Source organism: Micropterus salmoides, unplaced genomic scaffold (assembly GCF_014851395.1).
Source record: "Micropterus salmoides isolate LMB-PRFRI ecotype aquatic unplaced genomic scaffold, ASM1485139v1 Ms_hic_scaffold_15, whole genome shotgun sequence".
NCBI classification, from domain to species: Eukaryota; Metazoa; Chordata; class Actinopteri; order Centrarchiformes; family Centrarchidae; genus Micropterus; species Micropterus salmoides.
The window spans coordinates 31400376-31413257 of NW_024040596.1; the positions used below are offsets into that span (position 1 = coordinate 31400376).

At 40.7% G+C, this 12882-nt stretch overlaps 1 protein-coding gene across 1 annotated transcript in view; it reads right to left on the reverse strand.

The window, feature by feature from the left end:
* The window catches only part of gli2a (GLI family zinc finger 2a), a 79412-nt gene extending 68362 nt beyond the window's left edge, over positions 1–11050 (reverse strand). Inside the window, exon 1 of the mRNA XM_038719677.1 lies at positions 10552–11050. The gene's annotated coding sequence lies outside the window, so the exon portion shown is untranslated. The remainder of the gene's footprint in view (positions 1–10551) is intronic.
* Positions 11051–12882: the final 1832 nt, after the last annotated feature.

Genomic DNA, 12882 nt, shown 5'->3' on the forward strand with positions numbered 1-12882 from the left:
GAACTGTTAGATCTAAGATACAGGTGGATAGGTGTAGGATTGGGGGAGGAGGTGGTGAAAGAGTCCATACAGACTTCTTTAACTGTGCTTCAGATGTACCATCACTACATCCGGATCCGGAGAGCTCCTTGCATAATTCAGAGAAAATACAGCTGTTTTGCCCCTCACATGGCCAGACCTAACCACCGTGGCGATACTCTCTCCGGTACTCTGTGACAGTTTCATTAGAAACCTTTAATTTAACTTACCAAATGTTCGCTCCACAAGAGATCTTAAAAATGACCAGATACTTCCTTTCTTAGACATCATAGCTCATTTTTAGTCTTGCCTGCTAAAGTGATAAAGTGATGCTCGGATGGAAAGCAAGCAGTCCCATCTATGTTCGACGTGTAGTTACATTTTTGAGGAGGAGCACGTCAGGCTACGGCGTAGGGTAGGGGGCTACGCAGAGGCTACGCCGTCGATTTGACGCAGAAGTACAAGTACACTAGCAATAAGCTAGCTGGTGCCCCCCTTTTTTGTATTGATTTTTTTTTTGGTAGAAACCTATTCAAACTTTTCAAGAGGGAAGCAGAAAAAAGGGACCTGTCTAACTTTCTCTATTTCCCTGGATTTTTGACACCATGAACACGTGACAATGCGTTCAGCTGAGTCGCCTATCCCTCATGATGTTAAAAAATAAAATTTAGACAATAACAATTACGGTCTTTGAGTAATAAGCCAGACTTTGAGATGTGCCTCTCAGCTTACAGTAATCTCTCTATTGAATGAACTGTCTGAGGCTGTGTTCACACCAAATCAGGCATTGCAGCAAAAATGGCACTCTTCCCATTTCTTTGAATGTGGGTAGTGCATTTAGGCTAAGTGCAGCGACCCTGCGGCGAAAAGTTGAAAACGAAGCCAGCGATCAGGCCGGAAGACAGCCGCAGGCAGAAGAACTTTGTTTACCATGTAGCATTCCACTGTTCACCGAGCAACTGCGAAGATGGAAGAGAGACTAATCGCCGCCGTGATTACCTTTCCAGAGCTGTGCAACCGTCAAAGACGTTAATCACTGCACAGTAGCTTGCCGTTGTATTACTCGTCAAGTTTGGATTTCTGGTTAGTATTTCTACCACTGTGACTACAGCCTCACTTGTCACTCAGCAGTTACTATCACCATGACAACCTATAATTGCACAATTATACAGGTACAATTGAGAGACAGCTTCTCCCATCGCTGTGGCCTTTACCAACCACTTGATTGACATTTCTGTGAAACGCCTGCTACCAACTGTTTCTCACAGCAGCTTCAAAGTAGCACAACACAATGCAGACAATTTAACATTTTTAACTGTAACTAATATTTCAGTAATGACCTGGATTTGAGTCCTGCCTCTCATGTTAATCTCTATCATATGACCAGTCTGAGCCAGGGGTAACCTGGATTTTCAATGGTAAAGCCCCCATACAAAAACAATAGCTTAGGAGGAGTTCAAGTTCAATAGTACTTACTTGAAACTGTATTCCTGCCAACTTCCATTGTTCAAACATTTTAACTTTTTGATTTCTGCATTTTTGAAGAAATATTAACAGGCTTGGTAAAACCTTTGGCTTTACATGATAAAGAATAGGTATAAATAAACCTTTAAAGCAGCTATGATTAATGTTTTCATTCTAACAATAGATCAAATGACTGTATCATGTGAAAGGTGTCTCCCAGAGCAATTCATATCAGACTGAGAGTTTTTTCTCAGATGATACACGGTATGGACGGCAGGCTTCAGAGACCTCTGGGAGAAGACAAGTTTAGACTAGGACAGGGCACATTCTCTGTGGGTGAATCACTGGTCTTTAGAGAAACGTCTCCCTGTGAGAATTTGAAGCTCAGGTCTAAAAGGTCATGAAGTAGATTGTGAGGTCTGACAGCAACACCTTAGCCATTAGTCTGATTCAGAGGTTGAAACAACATCACTACAGGCTGTCACACATGTATACATTCAGGTCACTCAAGTGGGAAGGAAAGTAGTGCCAAAACATGTTTTCTCAAACCAGGGTGCGGTTTATCTTTAGACAGGCCTTTTAAGTGCTTCACTTGGCTCAGTAACAAAGGGATATTTGACCTGTGGGTGATTCTAATTCTAGTTTAAAATTATTTATCATATTGACCTAGAGCTGGATTGTTCTGTATGTAAGTACTATTTTTAGTCATGTAAATTAGGACTTTAAAAAAAAGGATTTTCTCCGCCACATTCCAGTTTTTTATTAATTCCAAACGTTTACAATCTGCAGATTACACAAGAGGAGTCTAATCACTTACCAAAACCAGTGGATTGCAGAAGATACAGAGTAATGAGCAGCTAACAACTGATGTAATATAAAAGGCATCTAGAACAGCAGAGAAAAGCCATGTGGATGAGTTCTTACCCCATCCCTGAACTTGACCTTTCCTGCTTGTAAAGGCAATATCCTGTGGTAGATATCTTCTTCTGCCTCAACCAACAGAAAACAGATGTGGAGCACATAGCCTACATACAGTCCCAGGCAGGGAGGAATCTACATGGATGCAATTTGTTTTTTTTGTCTTCAGAGAATCAAATAACTACAGTAAATGAGCAGACAACGATGCAAGGGTATAGAATGAGTTTTCAAATGAACAGATGTTCAGTCAGGTAAGTATGGTTATAGGAGGATAAGTAACGTGCTGGGACAGTTAGTCGATTAATCAATTAGTCAATCAATACAAAATGTTACTGATAACAACTTTGATAATCAGTGAATATTTTAAGTCAATAATCATCTCTACGAAGCTGTTCTTATGCATTATACCTTCCCAGGTTTAGCAGGTATAGTGTTAGCACTAAAGGTAGTGCTAGCACTTGGTAGTTAGCACTAAACACTAAATCAATTTGAAACAGGGGGAATGTTTTGCAGGTCATAACCCAAAGCACTGGATAAAGTGAAATATTGATATAGAGAGATGAAAGGTCAGGGGATCACAAGTTTTTAAATTTCATCCTGTGAGGAACATGAATGTGTGTACCAAATTTTACAGTAAACCAATTCAAAAAATTCAAAAAAAACCAAAAAACTCAATTGTCAACCTCATGGGAAATTGAAAAAATCTGGGAATCACCAAAATGAATGTGTCAGCTTGGGCTCTGGAAAATTGTGATGTGGATTTTTCTCTACATTTTATATTCTGAATTGTTAATCAAAATATTAGCTGTCAGATTCATTGATATTAAAATAACATTGAGTTGAAAACTGTAATGTTTTTATTGCTGAATGAACTGAATTATCGCAGCTGAATGAACACTGAACTGACCCTGTAACCATGTAATGGGGGTGTGTGTGTGTCTGTGTGTAAAAGTCACAGCTGTCACTGGTGCCACATTGCACACTGCTGAGTTGAGCCGGCTTCCTCTCTGTAGCATTTGGACTGGGTCATTCATTCTAAATGTGTTGTTAGCACTCACTTCAGCTGTCATTAACCTCAGCAACTACTTAAGCAAAACTGGCTTTGTGTGTGTGTGTGTTCCTGTGCAGAACCACAGCGGATATGCCTACAAGTTAGTGTAAAGATTTTGCCAAATCAATGTTGGCATTTTCTGCACTCAGGTTTCACTGTGGTGCAACGTCCACATTGTTGCGGTAAATTCTCCACTCCAGTAGAAGTGCTTGTGATAGTTGACAGTCTGCGTCTGTGGTTGCGTATTGCTGGCCCTTACAAGCCAGCTGCTGCTACGTCCAAGCCAGATCCCAGGCTTCCCCCAGGAGGGGGACTTCCCTTGAAGTTTGGGGGGGATGTCAGTGGATGTGTGTGTTTGTGTTGGCCCCGGGACCTGGCAGTAACAGCTGTCAGAGCTCGTCACCAGGTGAGATCTTGCAGTAATTATATCTAACTACGTTCGGCTAAATTTAAAAATATATGTTTTTCTCATCATTTCAGGCTTTCTGTCCCGCTATATGTGCATATGAAGCTAAGTCAATCTAACTCATCTTAGATGTCAGTATCACCAAACAGACTTTGCTTGGTGTTATGATTAACCTGCATTTCCGTTTATTTTGTCAGACAACATTGCAATCACAAAATAGAGATTTGATCAACGCCTGAATGCAGCAGCGTGGGATAGAGACAGAATGTGTCTGCCGCAAACAAATTACTATTTTTATGCTCCATAATCTGTATTTTTCATTACACCCTCACCGGCTGGTAAATGCCAAACATCTTTGAAACTCCACAACCCCAGGTTGTACGGCAGGCTTTCTGTAAAAACAAACGTATTGCTTCCAAGGCCAAGCTGTGATGGAGGTTATTTTCTCACACATCAGAAAGCTCCTAGAGAGGCACAGAAGACATCACACAAATGTTTTCACAAGCTGAGTAGTACTCCCCATGACAAGTAAACTGACCTTTATGTGTAAAATCAGTAAAGTGCCCCTTAATTGTGTGTTCTGATTTATCTGGTTAAGTGCGGACTGTAAAGTAATAAACATGTGGCTCAAGGTGACATTAATGATATCAATCAAGAGCCGCAGTACAACCACGTCTAAACACAAGGACCAGATATGGTTTAATGTAACCATTTTAATGTTGTTGCATTCTTTAACATGCAACTTTTAAATTTCACTAACAGTAATGTGTGCTCTGAGAGCGGCCTAACATCACGGAGTATTGCATGTGAAACAAATAAGTGCAAAGAAGGCCCTGCACATAACCAGCGTGGTTTTCATCCCACTTTCTATCTAATGAGCTGATTACAAAACATGAGCAAACCTTGTTTTGGCCCAGAGCCATTGCCGGAGACTGAGAGAAAAGAGAGAGGGGATGATGGCAGCAACAGACATGTTGTGAGGGAGGACGGGAAGGTTTGCGGAGCTTGTTACTAAAGACAACCACATGTCTCTGTATGCAAGCTCAACTCTGACTCTGTCTCTCTCTCCGTCTCTGGCTTCTATCTGAGAGGAGACTGTGGTCTGGCACTGAGTCAGCGAGATTTGGAATCTAATATCTCCCATCATATGGAAACGTAAGAAAAGGAGCCCAACCGCCCTGCCTTTGAAGCTGGGTCGACTTTGTAGCTATGGGAGGGCCTATAGTGCAAATCATAACTTACAAACTCTGTGCCCTTTCCCCTCCCAACAAAAAAATCCAACAGATCCCACTTCCCTCTCCTCTTTCTTGCTGCGTATGGTGGCTGCATTTTGTTGTCTGAGGCTTCTGCACAGACCCCAATATCTGCATGTGCACCAGATTAGGGCCTGCGGCAAACATAGCAGACAATACGGCATTGTGTGCGAGCCTGTGTCCGTCTATCTCTGTAGCTCACAGTCACACAGAAAATCCTGTTGGGTGTTTGATGAGGAAGTGATAATGATACAGAGAATGGAAATCCATAGGGGCAGCTGTGGCTCAGGCATCTGTGGTTCAGGAGGTAGAGCGGGTTTCCCACTAAAAAGAAGGCTGGCGGTTCAAACCCCGGTTCCTCCAGTCTGCATGTCTGCATGTGTGTATGTAGAAGTTTCTGTTTCTGATGAGTATTTGGCACCTTTCATGGTAGCCACCTCAGTGGTTGAATATAAAGCACTTTGAGTGGTCGGAAGACTAGAAAGGTGCTGTACAGCCCATTTACCATTGATCTTACTTCTTCTTACAGTCATATGCATGATGGCACTAATAGCTGATCATCTTTTTACATTGGCCATCCATAATTTACCAGAGGATGGAGCAAGGAAAGTATATATGAGCCATATTCCACCATACTATGACATACATGCCAGTTCTATAAAATAATGAAAAATGGCCATGGCTATTTGCTAGAGACAAAATTATGTCTTAAATTGCCAATTTTGTCAACTAAAAGATCGTCTTGATTCATGACCATCACAGGCCTGAAAACTAAGGAAACCAGCAAACACACATTTGAGAATCTGGGACTAGAGAATTGGGATTAAGAAGTGAGATTCTTAAAAGATTACTCAAAATGATTAATGGTTATCAAAATAGTTGCTGATGAATTTAAAATCTGTTGACTAATCAACTAATCATTGCAAGTCTAAATTCAGTTCAATTCAATATCAAGAGGAAAATGGAAGATACACGCTGCATCGAATGTCTCTCTGTTTGCTGGACACTTTTAATGGCATTTTATGCACAAGTCTTTCAGCATTCAAAAAACACAACAACAAGTTATAAGCTGGCACTATAAGCTCAAGACTAAATGTGTTGTGAGAAGTAAAAGGGAAACAAAGTGTTGAGATAAAAAAAACTACCTGTCACTTTCCATTGTCCAGAGAGTTTATCTTGTGTGGAGATAATGAAATTAGCTTGACCATCCCCCCCTACAAATTAACTGACCTCCTGTGACCTGGGCAGGGTTTCCCCAGAAGACCCCAGAGCTACAACCACCATTGTTCCTTTGTAAGCCCATAGACAATGATGATGTTACTGCTAAAATGCTTTTAGGAAACTGGGTTTCCAATGAGTCAGTATGCAAGTTAAGGAGCGTGTGAAGAGTTCGGCCAGGATGTGATGGGAACATCTTTGTACCGTGCTGGTGATGACACATCATGCATCACGCTGAGTACACTGTATACAAGACCGAATCTGTTTAAGCTTTCCTCCCTGTTCTAGATATTGGAGCTGGCTAAGGTCTTGTGAATCTTCTTCCTCTGCAGTTTAAGAATGAGAGAAGCACAGGCATAGGAAGAGAGTTGTTCAACCTTGTTGCATGACTTGTAAATACAGTTTTCCTGAGAACTTATTTCCACTTCAACTGTGCGTTCCTGTTTCAGATGAAGGGTAGCGCCTCCGGTGATTGATGAGGTCAATCAGCCTGTAATAAGCTTGTCAGGTATTTTACCGTACAGCCCTTAAAATGGCTTGTTAAATGCACATCAGGCTGTGCACCATTTCTCAATGACTATAGTGTGAACGTGTTCTATTGACGGCAGCGGTACAACCCAGCATGACCTCTAATTCTGTTTTGGGATTCAAGTGCTGCACTTATAGCTGCTCTAGTGTAAAGAGGAGGAAGCAGGCGGGGATGAAATGTGCGCCCCCCAAACTCAGATATGATGTGAGCCTATTTAACCCTACACACTTGAGGGAGAATGATCAGGACGCCTTAAGGGGAGCGAAACAACAGGCGTTAAAACAAGCAGGGATTGTCCTGTGCTGTCCCCACGCCAAAGCAAAAGAAGCCGGATTCGGTGAAGGGCTCTACAAATGTAAGCAGCCATCTCTCTCTCGCCCTCCCACTTTTCCCTCCATCTGAAGTGCAGGCTGAATGTGAAAGATTCCGGTGGCATCATTCAACACATAGCTGCCTTTTACAGCCCCCTAAATGGCCATTAAAGTCTCACCAATTCATAAGTTTGATTCCGCAACACAGCCCTCCTCTGTGGGCTCCAGGCCTCACAGCTGCAGATAAGACACCATGACGGACCCACCAAGTCCCACTCTATCACTGATGCTAGAATAACATTTATTGCCATTAATTATTATTTGTTAAAGTAAATTATTGAGTAAGAGTACCAAACATTTACTGCTTATACATTTTAAATTGTGACTATTGCTATATGCTGCTTATTTCAGTTTCATAATATAATATAGTATTTTATAATATTGTAATTTGAATACAATTGGACACATAATTGTCAGTCAGGCAAAATGATAATTATTAACTATATTAACTGTCTTAAATTTCTGTGTTTGATATAATTTACAATTGAATACTTTTTTGGACTGTTAATTGGGAAAAATTATCATATTTGACGACATGAGCCTGGGTACAGGTAATCTGTGATTACATCTAATAGGCTAATACAATCTGGGAACTTGTGACTGTATAGACAAAATCAATCAAAACAAACAAACAAACAAAAAAATATATATATATATAAACTTAATTTATAAAGAAAATCTAAATGAGTTGACCAATTATTGACTAAATTATCAATAAGACCAGTAGGAAAACCTTCTAACTTACTGACACATGAAATTGCCTGGCTGATCAATTATATCAACTATACCTAAAAATTAAAATGACATAATGGGGAAATTGTCCTTAAGGGGAAATCCACTGTGTTATCTATCTATCTTAGATCCCTCAAAATTCACCATTTTGCACCTGCAAATTTTCATCTAGTAGAAGCCTTTACAGAACAAGCACAGATACCAATGTCAGCATCCTCAGGAGACCAGAATGCACTGAAGCCACAAGACACTGGCAGTGGCGGTTTTTTGTTTGTTCCTTGTTTGTTTCCGGTTGTAAATATGCTACTCTGCCACCTACAGCCATCCAAACATCCATTCTCTGGGCTTTGTGTGCAGTTACTCCATTATGGGAAATTTAGGACATCAACTAATTGAAGTGAAGGAGGGAAATTAAGATAAAGGTTGGTACACCAAAAAAACAGTTATTCACAAAATAGCTAAATAAATAAATGAAAGAGCACATAATAACATTAAGACATAATCCATTTTATATATTGCAGACTCTTAATACAGTATGTTTAGCAGCAGAGGTTTACGCAGTGCTTAAGTGAAAAAGGAGAAGCTACCCTTCATCTCCTGCCACTAAATTCCAGTGCAAACATTTTTCAGTCAAACCACAGAGTCCTCTAAAGTACCCCAACACCCCACTATCCCCACGCAGTCTGCATTTTCTTACGGCTGCCGTCGTGATGTGACAGCCCGCTGAATGGCTTTATTGGTACAGTACAGTGTCTTAGCTCAGTGAAATGAGGGTTGGAGGCATTCCCCCCACTCAACTTTTGAGTTTACGCAACATGAGTGGGTGGTTGTGGGTAAGGAGGGTGGTGGTTGGTGGGGGTGCTCCTCCTCCCCCTCCTCAAAGTCACTCAGACTTCACCCTCTTCACCCTCTCCTCCAACCCTCCTCTCTGTCCCTGTATGCTAGACTTCATCGGTATTTGCTTTCAAAAAAGCTGTACTGCCCACCTTCTCCTCCTCCTTGGTCTATAGCCCCCCAACACACACACACACACACACACACACAACCTAGTCACTCCTTTTCCAGTATTTGGTTCATCAAATTTTCTGCAGACTTCCAGAAAAGAGGCAAAAAGGAACCAGATCAATAAAGTGGGGCCTGTGCACAGAGGCCATGTGTGAAAACGGGGGCTACAGCAGCATACATACAACAGCATACAGGGGCTGGGCTGCGGAGATGAAAGTGACATGGCCACTATGGGTCTCTGAACGCTGCAGAGCGGAGCCCCAGAACTGAGGCTGAATGAGCTGAATAGGCTCATCCATTCTTTATTCCTTTCACTCTCCATAGGCCCTAACTGTTGGAACTCTTCATTCCTCACAATGGGCAAATGCACTAAAACTTTCTCTTTTTTTCTCATGCAAATCACCTCGGCTCTGACTGGGGTTGTCATCATGTGAAGCGGAAAACACACATGCACATACTCTTAGTCGATTAAAGGAAAAGATCACCAATTTAAAACTTCTACGCATTCATTGTTTTTTTATTTACTTGAATTATTCCTTTTTTAAATCCTGCTTGTCTTGGTGTTAAACCTCAACAATTTTCTAACTTTTCTAGGTCTGTTTCTCATCAGCATGCAAAAAAATCTCATCCAAGGAGGGAGCCCATTTGATTTTCAAATGTGAATTAAATGAAAAAAGTCTTAAGAGAAGCAAATAGCCTCTTTTTCTGTTATATGTAGGCCAAAACAACTAAAGAAAAAGTAGGACTCGTAAGTCCACACATGAGTTTGGAGATCATTAGCAGTGCATGTTAGATAGGGGTAAAAGCCAACAGTAAATATAGCTGCTTAAGAGCCCCACAAAGGCGTCAAGTGTTTGTTGACTACTCAGGCTGGAGAGCAAACAGTAAACTTTGAATCTTTCAACAATAAGTACACATCTCCCACAGTCCTGTCACAGGCAGTAATGTGTCCATGTGGCTACTGCACTCCTACTTTCTGCCTGATGTTTGTTTCTTTGCTTTGTGGCATTAAGAGATTAAAAAAGTAAAGTGCCCCAAAAGTGAGAAAGTGTGTGGGTGACTGCATTAGTGCAATGTGTGATATTGGAATTGTTTTTATAGTTTTTCATTCAAGCCTTACAATAAAAAAAACAATGAAAAGTGGTGTTGTTGATGTTGGAAATTGTACATTTAAAAGTTAAATTAGTAGGCTGGTTCGATTAATCTTTATCCAAGATTTAACCGTAAAAACAGCCTCACTGCTCGTGGACTTCAGTGGAAAACGCTACAATAGTTTGTGTTGAACTATTAAAAGCTATGCAGAGGGGTTGGCGCCGAGTTTTCTGATCACATCTCTTCCCATATGGATCAAGTTGCAAGACAGAAATGTTTTGGATTCCTATGTCAGATAAGTTCAAAGTGCAAATGAGATGTGAAGCTGCCCTCAGCCTCATCTGCCGTTGACACGCAAGGTAACAGAACACTTCTAACAACAATGAAGTGTGAGTGTAAGAGCCGAAAAGACGAATATCCAGAACAAACATGCAACATTAAAGTAACTTTTCTCCCAACCCGCTGCTGTCAGCATCACCACAAAGTTTCCTTACCTTCGCTGCCGTCTCTTTTCACTTCGAAACCGAAGATCTTCCACTCACTCTTTTTGTCCGAGGAAAACTTTGCCTGGAGTCTGATTCCCGTAAACTAGGACTGAGCTGGCACCATGCACAACGCGCAAACAAGCCTCTCCGGACTTGACGCGAAACTCCATGAACCGAGTTATTAAAAGTTTATTGACACTTCAAGCTTGCACTCCTACTATACCGGAGAGTGATTCAGTGCTGAACAAAAGTCGAGTCTAACTTTTTCTTACAATCCATCTTCTCCAGGGGTGCGCTCTTGTGTGCGTGCTTTGCGCGCTTTTCAGCAAACTAACATGATGCGTGACGCTTTGTATTTTCTTGAGCGTTAAAGTTTCGGACTAAAGGCGGTTTGGCTTCACTCGATAGTTATAGCAGAGACATGCGGTGGTGTTGAGATCTTCAGGCTGCTGATCTGTTTTCAATCCGACCCCCTTCTTTCTCCTTCCCCCCTTTACCATCTCCTCCTCTCTCACTCCCCTTGCTCCCTGGTGAGTTGGGCCATTTGCTGCACCAGATGGGCCGGGCTAACGCTATCCAGCAGTTTCAGACTGGCGGAAGAAGTTGGATAAAGTTTCATTTATTTTTCACGGGCTTTACAGATAAGAATTTCTGTTTGTGCGATTTTGGCCCTGGGTGTAAAGTCACGGGAGTTATCGCACTTAAAATACACAAATTTCTGCACCCGCATTGTCCTCCAGAAATCAGTGCTTTTGTTGACAGCGTAGCATCAAGTTTCTTGCAGCTGGATAAAAAGCTCTTCAAGCTTTAGTTCTCTAGTATTTTAGAGCAGTGATTTTTTGAGTGGGTGGACCGATAATGAAGGCACTCTCAGATCTTAGAACAAACCAAACTCACATTCACTACCGACCCTTTAGTTAAAACTTGTTGATTTAATGAGTAGACAGCAAAACAGTCTTCATAATTCGTGCAGTGTATTACCATCCAGGCCTTTTCATCTTAGCTGAACCTTTTATTCAGCTGGGGCAGTGATATGTTGCAGACATTCAGCATTTATATGTCTACTCAAGTAGATTTCACCTAAAGTAACCCTGTCCTGCCAGTGCTTTTAAATGCTCCTTTGTTGTTGTTTTTTAAAAATAAATTGTTGCTGTTTTTTCAGGGAGAATAAAGATGTAGAGGAACGAGAAAAAACAATATAACCCCCCCCTTTTCCCAATCAGTGCAATTTTTTTTTCTATGCTAGAATACCACTTGCTGTGTGATTTTATAGCAAATTTAGGAATATGCAACATATAAGCCCCAAAGTGAAATGATGAAGGTATAAAGATAATAAAGCAGGACTGAAGGCAGGCCTTCATCATGTTATTTATTGTGCTTTGTCAAATAGAACAGTTCAATCACAGTAAGACCAAAGCTTTTGGGGCACTTGGTGTTTTAGGGCCCCAGGGCACTTCATTTTGCCTGGGTTAGTAACCAATCCTTGTAAAAATGCTCCATCACAGGTGAAAATCTGCATTTTACTTCACGAAAAAGTATAGGAAATGTATGAATGATCCCACATGGGATTACATGACAAACAGTTATACCAAATATAAATGAAGACATTTAATGTTCATGTTCCAATTAAAGACAAATCATTGCCCTAAACCAACGCAAAGAAATCACAACATGGTTTACACAGAAACACAACAAACAGTTTGTCTTACAGACCAGTCAAGATATTCTGACAATACAAAGTGTCTGTTTCATAGTGTCTCCCAACACAAAGTCATCTTGTTCGTTGTACTGAATCACACAAAGGATCATGTGAAATATTTCATTTTTCTTTTTCTTTCAGCTCACATAACAGACAAAGCCTACCTTTAAAACATGTTACTTAAAGTATCAAAAGTAAAAGTACTAGTTTCACAGAATGGCCTCTTTCAGGTGTATTACATTAATATGTTATTGGATTATTATCATGGGTTAATATGCATTCATGGGCAGGCAACATTTTAATATTGTAGCTGGTGCAGGTGGAGCTAATTTTAACCCCTCTACATACAGCAGCTCCTAACAATGCATCATATTTTATAAACTGATTGTTTGTTTTGTTTGATAAATGCAGTGGAGCAAAAAGTACAACAGTCCTTATGAAATCTAGTGGAGTAGGAGAAAAGTAGACTAAAATGGAAATAAATGTAACTAAAGTAAAAGTACTCTATAATTGTACAGTGCTTCAGTAAATGTATACTTTTTACCACTGGTGAAAAGGGATGAAATGAAATTATACCATAGAAGTCCTCAGTATGACTCAATTTATTACTTCATCCCTATATTGAGGCTCTCGTGCTTATT